The sequence below is a fragment of the Odontomachus brunneus genome, unplaced genomic scaffold, assembly GCF_010583005.1.
Source record: "Odontomachus brunneus isolate Ranch 3 - 2012 unplaced genomic scaffold, Obru_v1 Obru_scaffold_311, whole genome shotgun sequence".
NCBI lineage: Eukaryota > Metazoa > Arthropoda > Insecta > Hymenoptera > Formicidae > Odontomachus > Odontomachus brunneus.
The window spans coordinates 94204-108644 of NW_022639761.1; the positions used below are offsets into that span (position 1 = coordinate 94204).

A 14441-nucleotide genomic window follows, 5' to 3' on the forward strand; every position below is an offset into this window, starting at 1 on the left:
GAGAGAGAGAGAGAGAGAGAGAGAGAGAGAGAGAGAGAGAGAGAGAGAGAGAGAGCGCTTATGTGTGGCCGCAGTATCTATCATATAAGCTCATTATAAGCATCAAAAAGCTTACAATATATAACTATCCTAAGCAGTTTAAACGTTTCTCAATCAAGAATATTAAATTATAACAAAAATTTGCTTTGCTTACTTAAATAGAAATCGACCCAACTTTTTCTTTGCTAAGATTTTATGATATTCTTGCAAAGAGAGTAAATTTCTCTTTTGAGTAATGATAATGAGCTCATGGTAATAAGCTTCCCTCGCATTCATGATGAATATATTTGAAAAGCATTATCGAGATAAAAATATTCTTCGTTGAAGATAACCATTGCTCAAAAGAAGGAAAGTAAACTAAGTAATCACTTCTTTTTTTAACAGTGGATTGATACTTTTCTCTGTACACATAATTCGAGAAATTAAATTAACAAAATTTTGGGTTCGAAATATTCAGAGAGACATTTAAGATACGTACGTGAGATAATTAAAAAATGCTTTCTCTAGAGTAATTATGACAACAAGAATAATTCTAACAAGTAAAAGACACGGAGTAAAAATCAGGACAAGAAATAAGCGACGGGAATAAATTTGAAATAAATAATACTTTCGCGAGAATAATTTTGATATAAATAACGACACCCAACGAGAATAATTCTAAAATAAATAATATTTTTTTGCACGCACACGACGAGAATTCACTCATTAATCCCTTTCATTTTGAGCCTTCGAGACCCCCTCTTCCCCCATCGCTCGTTCCTGACCGCTTTCGAGAACTCGCGAGCGTTTATTAGCATTTCCGTCGCATTTATCAATCTCATTATTACTTCCAACTGTCGAGAATTCCGGACTGGTTTTTCCGGCCGCGGTGCGCCGGTTTCGCGAACGCGATGAGGAATTTATGGCCGCGGCGGGCCATAGGGAGGAAATGCTCTGCATCGAAGTTGCATCTCGTCCTTGCAATCAATCTTTCAGCGATGGCCGGCGGCTTCTGAAATTTACTTTCTCGCTGTGTTACACACGTACCATCGGCACGGAACAGAACAGAACGGCACGGCACGACCGTTGGCTGTTGCAGGAACATAAACATGCGATGTAATTTTAACGAGAGGCGGCCCCGCGCACATAGCGCCGTTTCGCGCGCGGAATTCCAAAAGATTATTAATTTATGGAAGCTCGCTCCACTTATTGGAAACGAGACCGCTTGGGGCTATTTTAAGGCGCAGAAAATCTCTCTCTCTCTCTCTCTCTCTTTCTCGTTAGAAGAGACGAACTTTCTTAATTACTTCGTTCACGTGGCAAGAGTTATCGGAGCACCCGGCTGCTTGCTTATGCATTGGTGACTTCATTTTTACGCGGGTAATCGTATTCGAATTGATCATGCTGAATGTGGCAAACAATCCCACCTCCTCCTCGGTCACAACGGTGTTAGTTTGCCAGTTGGCTTTTTGGCTGACGTGTTATTATTTTAAAGACTGCAGACAGCGGAAATTCGGAGCGAAACGTAATTAAAGCGGTATTTAGTTTGCGCAATACGACGATACATACACCTTCGATATTTGGAATTTCCTAACGTTATCGATGAATTGAATTTATTTGACAAATTATAAACCAGGCTCTTAGATATAGAAGTGAGCGAGAAAGCGTACATTCAATTAACGAGCGAGCGAGAGAGAGAGAGAGAGAGAGAGAGAGAGAGAGAGAGAGAGAGAGAGAGAGGCAAGAAAGACTTAGTCGTAGTGCGAATATTTAAATTGTGAGACGATAATAATGTTTGACAGTGTCAATGCACATGACAAACACATATACACACACATACACAGAGAAAAGCATCATTCTACCGCTAAAAAGTGATTACTCACTTCACACTTCCCTATTTTCAATGGTTATCTTCAACAAAGATTTATTTTCTTAATAATAGTCTTCAAATGTATTCATCACAAATGTAATAAAAACCTCATTATATACTCAAAAGAAAAATTTATTCTTTTTGGAAAATTCTTTCTCTAGAAGGTAAAACTTTATCGAGGAAAATGTTTGTCTATGTAATAAACAAACTCAATTTTTGTTTCAACTTAACATTCTCGATTGAAATGCTAAACTCACTGGGATTCAGAATACGTTTTACATAAATTTGATGCTTACGATGAACTTACGATAGATTTTGCGAGTATATTAGGTTGTTGCGCAATTTCTCTCGTATTTCTGAATAAAACTGAAATTGATACAAGAACTTATTTAATTAACAACATTTTAGCCATTATTACCCACAACTTGTAAAGGTGGTATGTAGTCGAGCTAGCGCGGCGCAGTTCAGAAACAAATCTGATAATAATTTATTACGCGTAAGTAATGGTACGAGAAATACGACAGAAATTACGTAGCAACTCGCTATAAAGTTATGAAACACTAGAAACAAGTGACAAGTTACTTGAGTGCAAAATGCAACAGTTAATTGAATGTACGCTTTTCTGCGTCTATACTTTTCCGCCCGCGACTTCAATTCCTTTCGCGTTTACAGACATTATTATCCTGCCATAGTTGTGATATTTGCGCCAACAACCGGCTCTCTCTCACATTGGCTTCCTATCTCCCTCTCATTAATTTATTAACATCATTCCTACTCACTTGCGGTTTTCTCGAGTCGGGTCGACGGCGAGCCCACAATCGCGAGCGGCACAATCGCGATCAATCGTCGATCGCGATTGGGACTGATTGCACATTGGCGCGCGACACGATCAATGCGCTATTTATGCGACGTTCAGCTTTCTAAAGCGCCGTGAAAAGAGCGGAAATTATTTCTGACTCGTTTCACCATGTCGAGGTTGTTTACAACGACGACGCACACGTTGTGTCAGAGACAACGATCGATACACAACATGCGCGACTGCACGACCGATATTTATAATGTTCGAACCGCGGTTCGGCTCGTGTTTATGTTATTACGCAATATTCCGCGGGCACACGCACACGGGAGGGACGCGCGACCTCCACCGTGAAAATGACGTCGGCGCGGCGGGCACATTCTTTCCAGCCGCCCCAATATTCGTGCTGATTCGTTACAAAAAGCACGAATAATAAATTGATACCCGTACTCGCGCGCGATTCCCCTCGACCTAAATAATGACGGGCTAAATTGAAAGAAACATCCGCAGTGCCGTTTCGCGGGAATCGATGATTCCCGCTCGTTTCGCCCTCGTGAGGCGTTTTGCCGAATACTCGGAAACTGCAAAATTTCATTGCAATCCATGCCGTTCGGGCAGCGAAGATTTCGGGGTTCCTCACAAAGTGCCGTTGTGCGAAGCCCGAATCTATTGAAATTCTAAGCTCCCAAGGTCTTGTAGTTCCGAGTTACCGCCTATTCATGTCAAAGTTTCAAGGTCCCAAGATTCCAAAACACCTCGGATACCCAGGTGCGACTGTAATCTTCCCGATCTCATGTTCTCCCAAGACCCCGAACTTGCGGGATACAACGTTATATAGTGCGCTTGCTCGCGTCGTTTTATCATAATGCGCTAAATCTATGCGTTGCATTCCGCAAGATCGTATTTCACAGGGTGCAATCCGCGTGCTAATTTCGAGCTACAAAATGTGATTCCACCTCTTCTCAAGTTCTTCTCTCTCTCTTTGCTTTCCTCTCTGTGTGTGAGTGTGCAAAACGATACATTCGCCGATATAACAGCATCATCAAGAAAATGCATATTATTTAGAGAAACCGAGCGGTAATGCAATTAATGTTTCTCCATTCGCCGCTCTTTCGCTCTGTACAATTCATATTCGCTACTATTAAATGCGATATTATCCATCGGGCGCTCGGGCAAAAGGCCAGCCCGAATTCTACCAGGTGGGAATCGATAGAGGCTAAAATTAGCTTGGCGCACTGATTGGCGAGAAAGCCGAAGAGCCGGAAACGAGATCAGCGTCCGTTAACAGCGGCGGGATTCCGACGATCGAAAATTGGATAAGAGAGCGGTTACGGTTCTTCGAAAAAGTTGTTCGCGCAATCGGACAGCTTGCACAACGTAAAAAGAAATTAAGCCTCTCCCCACTCTCTGTTCTCTCTCTCTCTCTCTCTCTCTTTCTCCCCCTCTCTCTGGATCAAAAGTGAGAAATCGATTTCCAACGTTTTCCCACGGAGAAAATAAAATCTCGCGGTCTTTCACGTCGCACGGCAATGAGATTTCATCTATTTAATATAACAGCGTTTGCGTAAGAGGCGAAGTAATATCGGTTAGCTGCGCACTCGCCGTCCTCGTCTACATTGTTACGCAAGACGAATGGCATTTAAATTTCGTTCACTCCTGACACCACTACAAGGACACACTCACGCGCGCGCACACACGTTACTGCACGCCATTAATTTTTGTTACTATGCTCAGGAAGGAAATAAAATTACACACGTTCGAGCACGCCTATGGCTCTCGATCCCTCTTAACGGATATTATAACGAATCTTTCCGAAAGTAATCCTCGAGAGTTCGTTCGAAAAAAAAAACATGCAAGCTTGGCGTGGTGACAGTCGCTGACGCGCGCGAACTGCGGCGAGACGGTTTCAATCGGCATCGCGACAAAAAAGCCGCAACAATGAACTTCGATATTTTCGGCCAGAACTACGCTACATCCGAGCCCGACTTGGCGAGTCTTTTCCCTCCTTTTTTTTTTAACGACAGGACACCGGACAAATTCCGATATATCCGAGATCGGAGAATTCCCGAAATACCCGGCGATTCAGCGCGGTTGAACGCTGACGCGCGCGTCAACTCTCCTCGCGGAAAAGCTCGTCCGCCTTTTTTTCCCTCTTATATTAATATAAAAATATGTATGATTATACCGAGGGGAAAATGTTCCCCTTAAGCGCAATTTCCAGCGGCCGTCCGGTCGCGTTTGTCACAGAGCAACGGCTACGTGTCGTAGAAAATTTTATTTTCCATACTCGTGTCTGGATCGCGCGCGCGCATCACCTCCGCCATCGCACCGCCACTGCCGCCACCGTGGCAGAAATAATTAAACATCGCGACGCGCTCCTCCTTTCCATTTCCATTTCTTTCTTCGCTCGCTGTCGGTGAGGGCGTCGCGGCGCCTGACGTCCGGCGCGCGCTGACACGTCGTCGTCGTCGTCGTCCACGCGGGGACGACGGTGGAATCGTGCACGCACGCAACTCCGACGCGATCGATAGCGTCGTGAGTATCGTCAGGCTCGAGGATGCCCGCGATACTCTGAATAGTATCGTCGGGGTCCTCTGGCCCCTTCGGGAAAGTTGAACCATGCAATTACCCGGCGAACTTCGACTCGCAACGAGCGAGTGTTTTTGCAATTTTGCAGGTCGGAGAACTGCCGAGGAACAGCCAGAATAATAAATTCGGAGGAATCGAATTAATTAAATACGGTTGGACTTCGCTCGATGCACGGAGAATGAAAGTTTGCAAGTGTTGGCATGAAGTTTGGGGTCTTAGTGAACGAGCCAACGGGTTTTGGTTTGAAGGAAACGTAACTTTCGGTTCTCAAAACCAAATCTGCGTCATAGGAACCACAGAAATTTTGTGCCCTTCGGCCGAAACGGTTAGTTCGTCCATTAAACCTAAACCTCCTCTTCATGTTAATATAGTTAATTAAATTTGAATCGATTTAGTCAAAGTTTACAGTTGGGATTCAATCGATGCACGAGAAAACAGTTCAGTTGTATTAATATAAACTTTGATTTTAATGAGCGAACCACAAGGCGATTTAATTGAAGAAAACGGAATTTCTGGTTCTCTCTCTCTCTCTCACACTGTGAGAAAAAAAATTTATTCGATCAATACGAATATGTTTATTTAAATCTTTATACACAGAACTGAAATTTTCAGAAAATATATTTTCTTAATTGCGCTTTCACGAAAGTTATTTTCACCAATGCTTTCATAAAAAAAAGCTAAGGTTCCAAGAAAATATATATTTTGTTTGACAAGTACTTTATGTTATTACAAGTAAACATATTAAACATATAACCCACCGAATAAATATTTTCTAATTTCTTAGATAATTTCTCTCTCAGTGTGAAACTAAAAATTTGCGTCATAAGAACTAGAAATTCCGTATCCTTGGACCGAGACGGTTCGTCCGTTGAAAGCAAACGTTAACACAGCCGTGTTATTCTTCTGCGTGGGGAAAATCGTCTTGGGCACCGCGAGTTTTGGTCTGGCGAATTCACGGCCTTTTGGAGTTCAGTGTACATGCGACCTTCGCGTCTCTCCTCCTCGATACACTTCAGAGTGTACGCGGCATGTATTTTTAAACGTCGGGGAATATTTTGCTCGCGCGCGCTTTTTGGATCGCGCAATTTCGAGACGCGACCTTCCCCGTCGGGGTCTGCGCAACAACAACCGTCCGTATGGCACTTAAATACCGCGCGCGTATCGTTTTCACGCGGGTACTCCTCCTAGCCTCTCCCCACTTCATCCACACACACACACACACATACACACACACACACACTCTTTCTCTCGGCGCTAAAATAAGCCCGTATTTTTAGAATGTCGGCGCGTATCGCGTAGGTGCTGTTTTGTCCCCGTACACATGCTACCCGTTCGTAGATATACGTGCACTCGCTCTTCCCTACGCTCCTCAGCCTTCGATTTTCTTTATTCCGCCCACCCACGGCCAACCCTCTGATCACGAAAACCGCCGTGAGAAAATTCCACACTCGGCGAGAAGCCCACGCGCGCCGCCAGCGCGTCCTGTCTAATTATTCTAATCCGCCAACAGTGAACAACCGGTTGCGACGCGCTTTCCACGTAATCTAACTTCTTTCCCTCGTGCGTGGAAAAAAAAAGCGATTTAGATAGCGGAGAACGTCGGGCGGACGTCGCGTGTGACAATTGTGAGACGATACGAATTTCCTCGAAGTTACCACTTGTCACGACATGCAAATATAAATGTGTTAATTTGGATTTTACGTCAGCTCCAGAGACCGAACTTGGGCGACACAACGGCGAACGACGCTACGAAAACGTGAGGTATCTTCGTGTAACAATAAAAAAGCGAACAAAGAGAAAGAGAGAAAATTGATTTTTACTTGATCTTTGGAGCGCGTAGCGATTTTCACGTTTTTGCGTTGCCGTACAATTTATACGAGGAGCGACCGCGGTACGCATGCATTCGCCGCGATTTCCTAAGCGTGTATTAACCGTTGCGAGCGGGATTAATCCGGAAATACTGCGGCACAGCGTGGCGATTTACGTATTTATATGCCCGCGAGAGAGAGAGAGAGAGGGAAGTATCCGGCAAAGAGGCATGCACCTTGCAACACAACCGGCAAGTTGTAGCAATGAGTTATCGCCGCGAGGGATCGCGTGAGTCACTCGTGTAACGCGAACTCATAGCGCAAAGTTATGGTACACGGCGCGCGGTTGGTACATCGTTGCAAAGAAACGTGCCGAGCGGCGCGCTTCCGACCACGAATCATCGGAAGCTGGTATTTGGACTTCGGAAGATTTGCGAGGCACAACACAGCTCCGACAGTCTCTAGCCGTACACGCGTCCTCGGGTGCTTTGGCGAACGCACGCTTTGGCGCACTGAGAAACATCATTATACTCCATCGAGGAAAGCAATTGCTCAGTTTATCGTCCTTTCTATAAGTAACGGTTCTCTTCATCTATTTTCTTGGTAATAATCTTCAAATAATTATACACCATATTAATTTGCCGTTTTAAGTATCATACGATATACAATAGATCTTTTTCATTTATTTTTTCGCATAATTCTGTCACGTTTATTTACGGTAAATCATTGATTGTTAGAACAAAAGAAGATAAGTGTTCAGACTATTTTACAAAATTGCTCCATCGATTGCAAGTGTCGTTTTACGGATAAATCTCTTTTGTTTCAATGTATCTCAATTTTTAGCATGCGTTTCCTCGTTTCTGACGTTATTATAAAGAGGTGAACGAGATCCCGGGAGCTTTAACTTAATATTCTTGATTAAGATGTGCTAAATTTATTAGGACTCAGAATATATATCGAGTAAATTTGATGTTTGCGATGAATCTATTGATTATTAGGACAAAAGAACACAAGTGTTCAGACTATTTTACAAAATTGCTTCATCGATTGCAAGTGTCGCTTTACGGATAAATCTCTTTTATTTCAATGTATCTCAATTTTTAGCATGCGTTTCCTCGCTTCTGACGTTATTATAAAGAGGTGAACGAGTATCCCGGGAGCCTTAACTTAACATTCTTAATTAAGATGTGCTAAATTTATTAGGACTCAGAATATATATCGAGTAAATTTGATGCTTGCAATGAATCTATGATAGAATCGCGGATACGTAAACTTACGAAATACTTGAAACATTTACTTCAACACAGTATTTAATTTGTTGTGTGCAGGAAACGAGGAATAAGAAAGGAGGAACAGGAAGTGAGGAACAGGAGAGAGTGTTTGCAAATGGCTCGCCGTGAGTTTCGAAGTCTCTTCGGAGTAGGTTCGGGATCAACCTGCTCGCTGCGAGCGAGCCGAAACGAGATGAATTCTCGACAAACGCGACCGAATGTGACACCAAAAATGCGACGGCGATCTGATTCACTCAGTGTTCGCGCTGCGATAAAATTCAACGTAAACGGCAAACCGGTCCTCAACAAATTTCATTTCGTGATTTCGCGCGCTACTTACCACCCTGAATTTCTCGCTGTATGGTCTCATTTACCTTGATTTATGCCAATACGCGACCGATGCCGCTCTTAATTGGATTAAATTGGCTGTTCACGGTAAAAACCGATAAAAGCGGCGATAGTGGCGGTGATCTCGTCAATGAGATCACCGGCGCAAAAATATATCCAGAGGAATGTTATTCACTTGTAACGGCGAAAACAATCATAATGCGTTCGAAATCGGATTTTATGATATAATCGTTCATTCGATCACCGGGGAGTGACGTTACTCGCCCGATGCCCCGGGTAATCGATCGTCATCGGTGGCGGGAAATAACTCTTGATTCGGGCGCGGGAGGTAGCAGGACGAGGGGCCAGCGCGTTGGATATTAATGGCAAGATTAATGACTCGTCGAGGTCTGTCCGCGCGTTGCAATGTACGTCCCCGTGTCCCTCCTCGCCCCGTGTATCGCGCGCGAGAAGGTGCTTATTAAATACGGTCGGAGCCGCGTTGTAAAATATTCAATCTGGAGCGCCGACCCGAGCCGGAGAGCTGACAACTAGCCGACGACTAGTCTACCGTTTGATCGTCGTCGAGTTTCCCGCGTTCGTAAAACTCGCAATCGGAGTTTCTTGCGGGTACAACGATAAGGAAGATCCTAAAGGGAGATTGGGGAGAAGAGATAGATAGAGAGATATAGAAAGCAAGAGAGAGAGAGAGAGAGAGAGAGAGAGAGAGAGAGAGAAAGAGAGAGAGAGAGAGAGAGCGCCATGTGCATAGATTACATTGCATTTAACGAGAAATTTATTAACATATTAAACACGTTGGCCGCGTCAACGAAGACGCTTGTTTGAGAAAGAGAGAGAGAAAGCAGGATATCTAACGGCGTTACCTGTCTACAGGACCTACGGATAACCCTACGGATAACCCCCGCGGCGGTAACGTTCGGTATTAATTGCGAGATTAATTGCCTTTTACGACGTGCAGGTATATCCGCAGGGAGGCAACGAGAGGATATGGGATTAGATAGCCTGTCGCGGTCATAAAACCTTTTTGTGAAGTGCAGCGGCCTGCCTGCCTACCTGCCTGCTTGCCTGCCTGCCTCCTGCCTGCCTACCTGGCTGCCTGCTCGCCTATCGGGAATTCGCATCGTGCTCGCAATGAGAACACGAACAGCGGAATTCGCGGCTTAGTTGACGACTCTAACGAAACGCGAATTTCGAGCGTGGTGATTTCGCGTTGCTTTCTCGTAATTCTGCGGTGTAAGATATTAAACAAAGTACTAAATATCGATATCAACTTCCTCAGTGGTGATTTTAAATGCGATTCTTTCCAGAGGTCGAGATTTCTTTATTTTAATAAGCGTGTATTTAAATTTCTTTTCATTCTTATTTTCTTTGAAAATTTTTGAAAAACAGGATACAAAATATATCCAATTTGCTGAGTTAAAACAAAATATCAAGTTGAAGAAAGGTAAGAACAATGGTCTAAGTAAATCAAAAGGAATTTAATATTTTGCCGGGCACACATTATTCTCTTAAGAGAGGTTAAATATTAAGTAATTCTAAAGTCACATTTATGCACAATTACGACGAAATAATCTAATTATGATTCTAAAATTCTTCTGTAAGTCTCGGCGAAACGGCGGCGAATAATCGTTTCCAGCGTAAAAAGACAATAGCCTCCCTTTATTGTTACATACCGAGATTCTCCATTGATCCGTTAAATTCGACGGAATTTGCAGGATGAACGCAAAACTTCGACGCGGATATGAACGCTTTTCCAGCGCATCTTGGGGAATCCGAAACGCGGATAAAGTTATTTATACGACGGTATTTCCAATTTCTATGTGAGGGCGTTGCGCAAGCACGCGCTGCCGTCAATTAAAATAGCAAATGTAGAGAAAGCACGTGTGCTGTCAAGTACGCACTTAGGCATACGTGTGCTGCAGAATATTGGAAATGCGAGTGGAGTGGATGAGAAGTTATTTATAAGAGAGTATTTCTTGTTTCCACATACACATGTTGGCGTCGCGTAATATGCGTCGTTCCCGATCGATTAAACTACTAAATATATAACACGCACACTCTTAAATACTACATTTCTGTATCTTGGGTGATCGGAAATAAGAGCGGATTATGCACGGGACGCTATTTGCAGTTATCGTGGTCATTTGCGTAACGTTAAGCGCACGGCATCGCGGTGGCAGAGAATAAAAGCAGGAAATTATTGTTTCCATAACAGCGTATTAAACGTATTAGGCGCGCGTCAAGCTTCCTTCTTCTTCCTTCATCCTTTAGAAACAACGTTGCTCGCAACGATCGTGTCTCGCGCGTCCAAGTTTTAGGAAATTCCGAACAGACCAAAAAAAAATAGTGCCATGGCTCAGGGAACGATATCTCGCATAATCGAAGCACGAGAATGACGTTCCATCCGATGGAAGCGGCCATAGCGCGCAGATCGCTCGTGGAGCAATCAATCTTCGCGTCGCGGAACTCTTCAAACATCGTTGCGGCCTGGCGCCCCTTTCATAAACAAAATATGCATAACTCCCTCCCTTTATAGAGCGACACCGCGGAACAATGCGTTATTGTGCGTCAATGCAAATCGTGCGAGGGCAAGTTTACGCGCGCTAAAAGCGACGAACGTGTTGGCTAGTTGATAGGAGTAATTAGTTGATATTTACGAACTCGCGTTACGACACGCACAAAGTAAGCATACGCGCGGCTCCATCGTCGTCACATGCTGGCTGACATAATTGTCGCGAGATTATTCTCGCTTTTTGTCTCTCTCTTTCTGGAATATCTCTCCACCTCTTATTGGAATATTTCTCACGGGCGGTCTATTTTCGAGACAAGGTGAATCGCGATATCGCATACAAGTGAGCGACGACGTTGTATGTAGGAGAGAGTATCATTCCGTAATAAAAAAACAGATGTCTCGCGCAACACAAACATTGTTGTAGAAAATGAGGATAGTGTTTATAAAACTCTACTCTCTCTCTTTTTTCTTCTTTCTCCGGCTACTCTAAGAAATTGTGGCGCGTTCTCCGAGATTATGATACAAAGTCGTAAAACGCGGGCACGTACTGACAAGTAGCGTAAAAGCCTATACGTTACCCTCAAAATATAATGCTCGTAATCTCATGGCGGGTACTCGCGAAATTTACGACTCCTCCGTTGTAGCACTCGGTCGGGATATCACGATACTTACCTGAAACCAGAGAGAAAATTTCATTTAATATACATGTGTATATATATATATATAAAACGTGCGTTGACGAGGGACAATGCTCGCCATGAAGATCTCGATCTTATTAGATCTATGTTTCTAAGCGACCGCGTAATGTTACTCAACGTGGCGTTATCGCGTAGAGTACTTTGCGCTTATCAGCTCTTTATGTGTGAGAGGTATAGTTATCTTTTATAGGTATAGTTATCTCTTATACATACATACATGCATATATAATATAAATACAGAATACAAAATATAAAAAAATCTGCCATATTTTCAACTAAATTCACCATATTTTTTAGCAAAATGAACCTTATCGACAGTCTATTCCTGTGCACTACCAGAGACTATAAAATTGAGAAGAATTCATACGAAAAGAAAAAAAGGAAATCATAATATTCTCTTCGTGCATTTAAGGAATGATATTAAAGCAAAAGAAAATAATCTCCGAATAAAACAAATTTTGTCTGATAATTGACGGGTACGCTCTTACATAGAGGAATATGAAATATCTGCTGTGGTAGATCGCGGCAGGAAATAATTCATTACTCGGAGTATTTAAGAGCAATCGGATAAAGTCGCGTTCCATGGGAGCGCAGACGATCAGGATCGGTAAGTATTTCCGTCGAAAAGCGTGGCCTTCTTTCTGCGGCGAGCGATATCTCCTTCCATTTCTTTTTTTGTTTAGTTGCCCGGAACATGTGAAGGTACACGGTATCTGTTTCAGGAGATACCACGAAGTCGCAAAACGAGAGGTGAATAATCCACGTTCGTGACACACGATCGGCGTTACAATGGCGGTGGCTGCGGATCGATGGTGCCCGACTTGAAAGGATGCGCAAAATGGGCTCTTTCGCCTCTGCCTCCGGAATTTTCTCCGTTTAATACGCCACCGGCTGGCTCCCAAAAACGCGAGAGAGGCGGGTCGCCGGGCGGTGAGCGCCGAGGGATTTTCCGGCCGCTGGAAAATCAGCCCTTGTCCGGGCCTGAGGGCGAAGAAGAAGGGGGAGGGGGAAGTCGCACGACGACGGCAAATGAGAGCTGCAGAGAACTGCGCGAATCCGGGGAGACTAACGGAGACATTGTCGAGGGGCTATCGCGCGTATACGCGCGCGACCAGTGAGAAATCACGAATTCTCTGGCGCGTATCTGAAATTACGTTGAAAATTGTGGGCGTACAACGCACGGCGGGGGGTTCAGAGGAAATTTAAAGTTTCCCGCTTTTCACGCGGCAAACCGGTGCTCTTAATGCGTTCGTGCAGATACTGATTAGACGAGGCGAAATGCAGTAAACGGTGCTCTGTTGACACCACCGACTGAAGTTCGTAATTTTGGAAATGACAGCCATAACGGTTCATTGAAGATTAATTCAGCAGTACTGTGTTCAGTGATTACTGTCGAGGTTTAGTCATCATGAAATATTTTAAATAACGTGAAATCATGATGAGTGAGAGATCGTCGCTTTGTGCACGAATAATTGCAATCGAATCTTGCTCTAAATAATTTCAAAAAGCAAAATCATAAAGCGATTAAGCAGCGTTGCATTCAATCTCGTCAAATAAATGATCAAGATTATGCTCCAAATGCTCTTTTTGAGCAAAATTTTGCTAAATATTTACAATTCACGTTACGTATACGCGCTGAGAGAAGAAATACCTAAAAACTAAAAGATATTTATTCGGTGGATACCAACAACATATTCACTTACATCTAAATCCTTTTTTTATTTAAATGGAAGAAATTGTTCTTCATGAAAAGCAATGCTTTTAAGGAAATGTATATTTTCTTACTTGAAAAATATTTTACGTTAGCAAAGAAGCAAATATGCTATTAGTACCACCGAAGAAATATGTTTAATATTTATATGTTTAATATTTATATGTTAAATATGTTTAATATTCTCAGATATAGGTAATAGATTTTCTCTCAGGGTATTATGAGTAAAATTTTCCACGAAAGGATGTTTTGAAATACAACACAAATTGCCGAGTATGTATTTCGTGATTAATTTCATCGTCAATCTCTCGCTCTCTCTCTCTCTTTCTCTCCTTGTGACGTCGTCCAATGTACGCGCGACGAATGCAAGAGAGAAAGAAGAGGACGCGCGAAAGAGGGGACGAGATGTTTTGCATCGTGCAATACCATTGTCGGATCTCAACAGATAGCCGGAAACACGCAACGAAGCGAAACTTCCGGTGGAACCGACACCCGTGCGGCATACGCGGTGCGCGAAACAAACCGCACAAGACACAAGAGTCGCGCGCGCGGTCGATACATGGAACTCGCGCGGTCGATACATGGAACTCGCGCGACGAGGATATTAAGCGCCCAAGTAACAGGGTAGAAATACGACGCAAAATTGCCGCGGGCTGATGTTAACACATTTATGCAAACGACCGGTGAGTACGAAACAATTTGTCAGCGCTTTAATGAGAGTTCCCCTTGTTACTTTTCCTCTCCCCCCCCCCCCCCCCCCCCCCCCCCCCCCCCCCCCCCCCCCCCCCCCCCCCCCCCCCCGCCCCCCCCCCCCCCCCCC

General features: G+C 43.8%; 1 protein-coding gene across 10 annotated transcripts in view; it reads right to left on the reverse strand.

The window, feature by feature from the left end:
• LOC116853372 (brain tumor protein) overlaps nucleotides 1-14441 on the reverse strand; it is a 79591-nt gene that overhangs the window by 17145 nt on the left and 48005 nt on the right. For 2 of the 10 annotated variants that reach the window (XM_032834442.1, XM_032834438.1), the window contains exon 3: nucleotides 11791-11884. The exons of the other annotated variants lie outside the window; for them this stretch is intronic. The gene's annotated coding sequence lies outside the window, so the exon portion shown is untranslated. The remainder of the gene's footprint in view (nucleotides 1-11790; nucleotides 11885-14441) is intronic. 10 annotated transcript variants of the gene reach the window in all.